General features: G+C 41.5%; 1 long non-coding RNA gene across 22 annotated transcripts in view; it reads right to left on the bottom strand.

Moving 5' to 3' along the window:
- Window positions 1-3,303: 3,303 nt before the first annotated feature.
- Window positions 3,304-6,255, bottom strand: part of LOC146805748 (uncharacterized) — a 912,995-nt gene continuing 910,043 nt past the window's right edge. For 11 of the 22 annotated variants that reach the window (XR_014967901.1, XR_014967902.1, XR_014967898.1 and 8 more), the window contains one exon: window positions 3,304-5,942. This is a non-coding gene — a long non-coding RNA (uncharacterized LOC146805748). The remainder of the gene's footprint in view (window positions 5,943-6,255) is intronic. The other 11 variants (XR_014967897.1, XR_014967903.1, XR_014967909.1 and 8 more) reach the window with 1 other exon arrangement.

The raw sequence follows: 6,255 nt of genomic DNA, 5'->3' as shown, positions 1-6,255 counted from the left end.
GATTTTTCAACAGTTCTGGACAGTGGCTGTCATGAACTGAAAAAAATACATTAGACCATCTGGTCTAATTGGGGTGGACACTCTAATGCACCTACACTGAAAGCCCTAACTCCATTGGCATCAGTGTAGGGTTTCCAACAGTGGCCATCAGAAGTATGACAGTCCACCAGGCTCAAAACAGTGTGTTGGCAGAGTACCCTGTCCGCCAAACTCTATATCAGGCCCATAGATTGCCTGTGCCAAAGAAATCAGAATAGGGTCATCACTAACTCATGTTTACTGATAGGCTACAGGCAGCTGCGGCCAGTGTAAGTAAGTGCGGTGGGATGGGGGGTGGGGTCAACATACGACGACGGAAAATAAAATGTAAAGAAAAAAATAACTTACCTTGCGCTTGCTGCATAGCCGAGTCGACGATGCGGCAAGCGCAAGGTTAGCGTTTTTCTTTTTTTTCCCTCCCTCGTCATATGTCGAGTCCCCCACCCCGCCCCACTGCTCTTGCCTGCACCAGCTGCGGCTGGCTACGGGCCTTACTGCTAAATGATTCCTTATGTACGATGGGACCTTATAGGTTCTGTAGTCAAATGGAGAACTTTATAACTTGAAATGGCTCAGGTTAGGCCACTCTGAACATCTATGAGTGGGATTTCTGCTTCCTGCCTTAATTTCAGTATTAGACAGATACGGGGCATACAGCTGACCTCTAGCTTTGACTACAGTAATAGCTACATGCCCTATGCATTGTATGATGCAAAACTTGTGATGTTACTTAACTACCTCTCCCTACTTATGTAGCCACTTCGAATACCATATGATTGTTCCCACCTGGCAGTTGTTACTCCTAAAGTTCCGTCAGGCCCTCACATTTTAATGGTTGCTTGAACAACTGTGCATCAAAGGAGACAAATGGAGATTGTTTTCACTGATTAGCTGGTTGTTGGCTATGGGAGGGACACTTCAGTGTTATACTATTATTAGTTGTATACTGAAAATACTGCTGAAGTGTGTGATGTTTGCATATATAAAACAAAACGAACTTTTTTTTAATGACTATAAGGATTTTTGGCTCTAAATAGTAATGTTTAAATTGAGTGTTGAGTTCCCCTTTTATAAATAGAAAATGAGTACCTCAGAAGTCTCTCCGGTTGCTAATAGAAAATGAAAAAATATAAATAATGCTAATATTTTGAACGCTTTTTAAAAAAAAAACTCACCAAAAATATTGCCTGGGGGGCCCCAATAACATTCCTAGGACTGAGATCATAACCTTCTGAAGTATCAATCGTTTACCTGGACTCTCTATTTTGATGTAATTTATACAGATATTACATGGATGTGAATATTATTTACTGGATTTTATCGAAAGCCTCCAAAACATCAGAAAAGAGGTCAAAAATCTGAAAATCAGTCTTATGAAATAATAACATATTACATACAGAAGCTAGGTAAGAACTAGGCCTGGGCGTTAAATTCCGTTCCGTTCGCGGAATTTGCGGAATTTGGGTAATTTTGCGTTCCGCGGAGAACGCGAAATTGCCCAAAAATCATCGTTCCGCGACTTCGCGAAATTTTTTGCTTGTTCGCGTTCTCAATATGCGTGTTCGCGAGATATTTCACCCCGAGCACGCAAACAGCGATCGCGAACAGGAAAAAAGTATCGCGAACAAGCAATTCCGCGTGTTCGCGGAATTTCTGCGTGTTCGCGGAGATTTTTTACCGTTTCGCGGAGATTTGCGTAACGCGATTACGCAAATTCCGCCCACCCCTAGTAAGAACGCCAATAAAGCACAGACTATTTTAAATTATGTAGACCATAAAGGACTGTCCTATCTTTTTATGTGCAGAAACTTCAAAGTGGTAAAGATACAACTAGTAAAATACCTTTGTGAATAGCAAGCAATTGTAAACTTACACAAAAGTGTCAATTTATCTTTGTGAATCAGGCCAAATATATGTGATAACGTCCATATTATTGACGAGTCTTTAATATCTAAACAATAGAATTGATTATTTTACTATATTAAATGTAACATTGCCGGATAGTTTGTATCAATTTACTATACTAATAAAAAATAACGCCAATTGCATGTAGTGAATCCAGATCCAGGGAGCTATTCTCTAGGGATGCACCGATGACTGCACACACTTAGCGGTGCAACGCAGCACAAATGCTCACAGCAAGCACCAGCCACCCTGCAACGGAAATCCTGTTGAAAACCTGCTCAAAAAGGTACTGCAGACTACACACGACATCACCTGTGCAGATTAAATTGCCACTTGCTGATAATCACATTATTGCGGGTAACGCTAATAATAGCACTCTCCGAGGCGGGCTTAAAAGCAGATTTTAGAGCGAGTAATGGACTCTTGATTTATAATTGTCCTAGATTAGTAAACAATGCGAGGTGCCGCCTGCAGAAGGAGCACTATGTGCAGGGGTTAAGGTTTTTATTTTGCCCAGTGGTTCCCTCCTTTTTAATTAAAACGCACAAATCAGCTGGTGCCGAGCCCAGGTGATCCCTCACTGCCACTGCAGCGAGCAGGCAGCCGCCAGCAGCAGACAGCAGTTAATGTATTCGTCTGGCTCAGCCTGGCTGGCTGCTCGGAATTCATCGCCTTGCTAATGTCGGCCCTGCTTTGTATGCGCCTCGCATCGCCTTCTCCGCCTCTGCTGCTAACGCTTTCTCTTAGCCGCGGCATGATCCGATTATCCACAACCACACATTATGCAGCATCGAGAGAGGAAAAAAACTCATGGAACCCAAGACACAATAGAAGGCGCGTGATGGGGAGATAGAGACCTACCTGTACACAAAGAGGGCGGAAGGCAGGCATTCACATTGCATGTTTAGGAATATGAGAATATACTTTAACGCACACGCTTAAAACTATAGGCATGAAGATGCACATAACTTTAAAAAAATATGCATTTGGTAGCTGAAGAGGAACTTGGGGGGATGGGTAAAATATATACATATATATATATATAATCTTTCATGTTCTTTTCCGCTGATTGTGCTACATGATGTTTGTGCATACAGATATTTGAGTATACTGTAACAGAGGTATGAATAGACTTATGCCCTCGGATACGGTTCAAGGCGACTTTGTGGACAATAACATTTTCTTTGTACATGAGAGACATTTTCGAAACACTGGTTTTCTTTACAATCGCGCCTAGATATTAAAACGGCCTTTCAACAACAGGAAGGCACATAGGCAATCATGCGCTAAGCTAATCCGCATTTCTATTGAAAGTGTGGTAAATATGTCCCCATTTTATAATTCAAAAAAAGTTAAGAAGACGTTTATATTTAACTTTATTAAAAACAAACAAAAGAAACTGAAGATATGGCTGTCGGTACCCATAGACAAGGAAACCTATTGCATACGGATGATAGTGCATTAGAATCCATCTACAGAAATACACATATATATGTAGACAGGTGCAGACATACACTTACAAACACATAATTAAGCTGAGCATATACAAAACACAGAAGATAGAAATGCACTATGAAGATACTGACAGCCTGACTTGGGTGCGGTGTCGATGCTTCGCATTATGCAGCATCGGCATACGATGGATTATTAGAAACATAGCTGCCGATGCTTTCAGAGTTTAGCCATGCTATGCTGGAACGAACTGAAGAGAACATGTGCTCCCTATATATACCTCTTTCTATGGGTCGACCATGTATGGCTCAGATTCATTAACAGATCTAGGGTACAAGGCGAGATATGCAGGTAAAGGTAGATGCAACAATTACACAGTTTAGGGAGATCCTGGCACACAATAAGAAACTGAGCGGAGAAAAGATAAAACGAATGTTAAAATCACATCTGAGAGATGTGTAAAGCCTGCAAGGTGGCGTGAAAACCTAAGCATCGATGTGTTCGACGGAATTTGGCCATTTGCGAGTCAGGTCCAGAAGTCTTCTTAGTAACAGTTTCCAATATATTTTTGATGTCAAACCTGGATTTTCCAAACACTAGTCACGTTTTCCAGAATGAATAAACACAAATCCTCTAAGCGTTAGTGGTGTTCCCTGCATTAAACAGTCGTTGCTTCTGCGCATCTTGTCTCACTTTGACGCATGAGGTCCATGTCCTCCTACAAGCAGGAGAGAGCCCTTGTCTAGGGAAAGACATTGGAATCTGATTAATCATAACACTCACCAATGAATCACCTTCACCATTCAAAACGATGCTGAGGAATGACGCGAGCGAAGAGGAGGTGCCCACGCAAACACACCCCAAGGGGCTAGGGTGGATGCAAAGTGAGCGCTCAGTGACACAGATGTGTGCAGGGCACTCCCCTCATTTTGATCACCCTGTGCCAATTCTAAAAAGAAATGTATGCAATTCTATGCACAAGCATGTTCACACTATATGTGCAACAGGTTGTTAGTTCCAGTAAAAATGACAAAATGTTCAGAATGAATACCATACCTAAACAGGCAAAATAACAGCTTTATTTGGCACTGTTTTCTGAATTCTGGTGAAATGGTGGCCATGCTAGGCCTCACAAGAACACAGGATATCATTGGAAGAGTGATAAGAAAACAGTGTTGTATTCTCCCCCTAACCCCTCCCCTGGCATAAAGGTGTCATGGAAAGCACTTATTTCCACCAAACTCTTCAAAACGTGTCCACTGATGAACTAAACATTTACGGTTTTACATCAGGCTGAACAGGATTTGCCCTTAGGTATCATGTCAGTCTTAACAGTCAACACACATCAGAACACTTCCTGAACTACACACAGTAGAAATGCATTTGCTGTACAGTGAAACAGTAAAGTGAACAGTTCTTATAGGACAATAAATATTAACTGTAGAAAGAAACAAGGTCTTGGGCTTTAAAAACAGCTCTATCCTGCCCACATTGTCATATCTATTGCAGACAGTCAACAAACTTCAAAGCTGCTGATTCCTCTCCGCCTAGGTCCCAAGAGCCTAACTTGTGATCATAGCCAAAGATTCCTCACAAGTTAGGGTCTCAGGGACTAGGAAAAGTCCAATATGATCCTGTAGAATTCGTCCTTCTTTTATCGCCACACCTTAATGATCCCACGCACATTTGTTAAACCTGAGGCTTACTGCAGACATTTAGAGCAAACTAAATCAGAGGTTGGAAACAGCAAATAATACATCCACACAGTACATCTGTCCACATGTCTTACGAACACAAACAACGTAGGAAAAAAAGAAAGACAATCACTGCTACATGTTGCAATAACCACAATCAGAGGAAAAGGAACCTTAAAATGGGCGCAGTCTGCTCTTCAGCAGGTTTGCAGAAATATGGCTCGGGTCGAAATCTCCTGCAATGCTTCAAGCATGGTCACTTTTCCAGGTGAACCGTGTTACTTGCCATGTCACACTGGTAATCAAACTCTGAAGATGGGCCGGCGGGTGTGAAAGGCTTTGAGGGCGTCCCCTAGTGAAGGAATACCCCAAGATTCCATGTTCATCGCTATGCCTCTACTCCCTCGTCCAACCTGCTTATACAATGTCCAATGTTAATGCATCTACTAATTTTCATAAAAATTGATCTTTTTTCCACTAAACCCAACACCACCTTCCAACCATCAGACATTTTAAGGATGAAAATGCAAGGAGCTTATCAAGTGGATTGATGGAAGAAACACCTACAATACTTCAGTGCCTGGCGTAAAACAAGATACCAATTATTTGTTTTCAAAGCGAATTGCTTCTGACAAGGGTATTTTCGGCCAAAAATGTACATCGATACTGCTTAGTAATAATATCCCATATTCTCGTACTGTTCCAGGCTATGACTCTGGCGCTGCAAGAGTTCCACTTTGGAGAGAGCGAATCACACCGTTTCGTAGACCAAAGGAAAATTGGGTGTCCATCGAGTCCGGGCAACTACAGGTGAAGCTTGTAGACAAACTCAGAGTGCTTCTCTATGCGGTCCTGCATTAAAAGAAAAGAAATGAAGAAATTAGGGGAAGAAAAGTATTTGTCAGTTTTCACAATAGGTAATTAATCCTAATTATGCACAGGAAAATGACATCAATGTTAAAACAACTCTGTTAATTGACTATTTCTTTGCATTATATCTCAAGGTACTTTTACAAAGGATGTCCAGTTCCTGTGCACGTACACAGTGGGACACCCTTTCCAGTCGAATTTGGGGTAGCATAGAATAATGTAGTTTTAAGCAGAAACGACCTCAAAGACATCTTCCATTTGAGCCTAGAGATAGATGACATTTTAATATTTTCAT

This window comes from Triturus cristatus, chromosome 8, assembly GCF_964204655.1.
Source record: "Triturus cristatus chromosome 8, aTriCri1.1, whole genome shotgun sequence".
NCBI lineage: Eukaryota > Metazoa > Chordata > Amphibia > Caudata > Salamandridae > Triturus > Triturus cristatus.
This window is presented reverse-complemented; position numbering and strand designations above follow the sequence as displayed.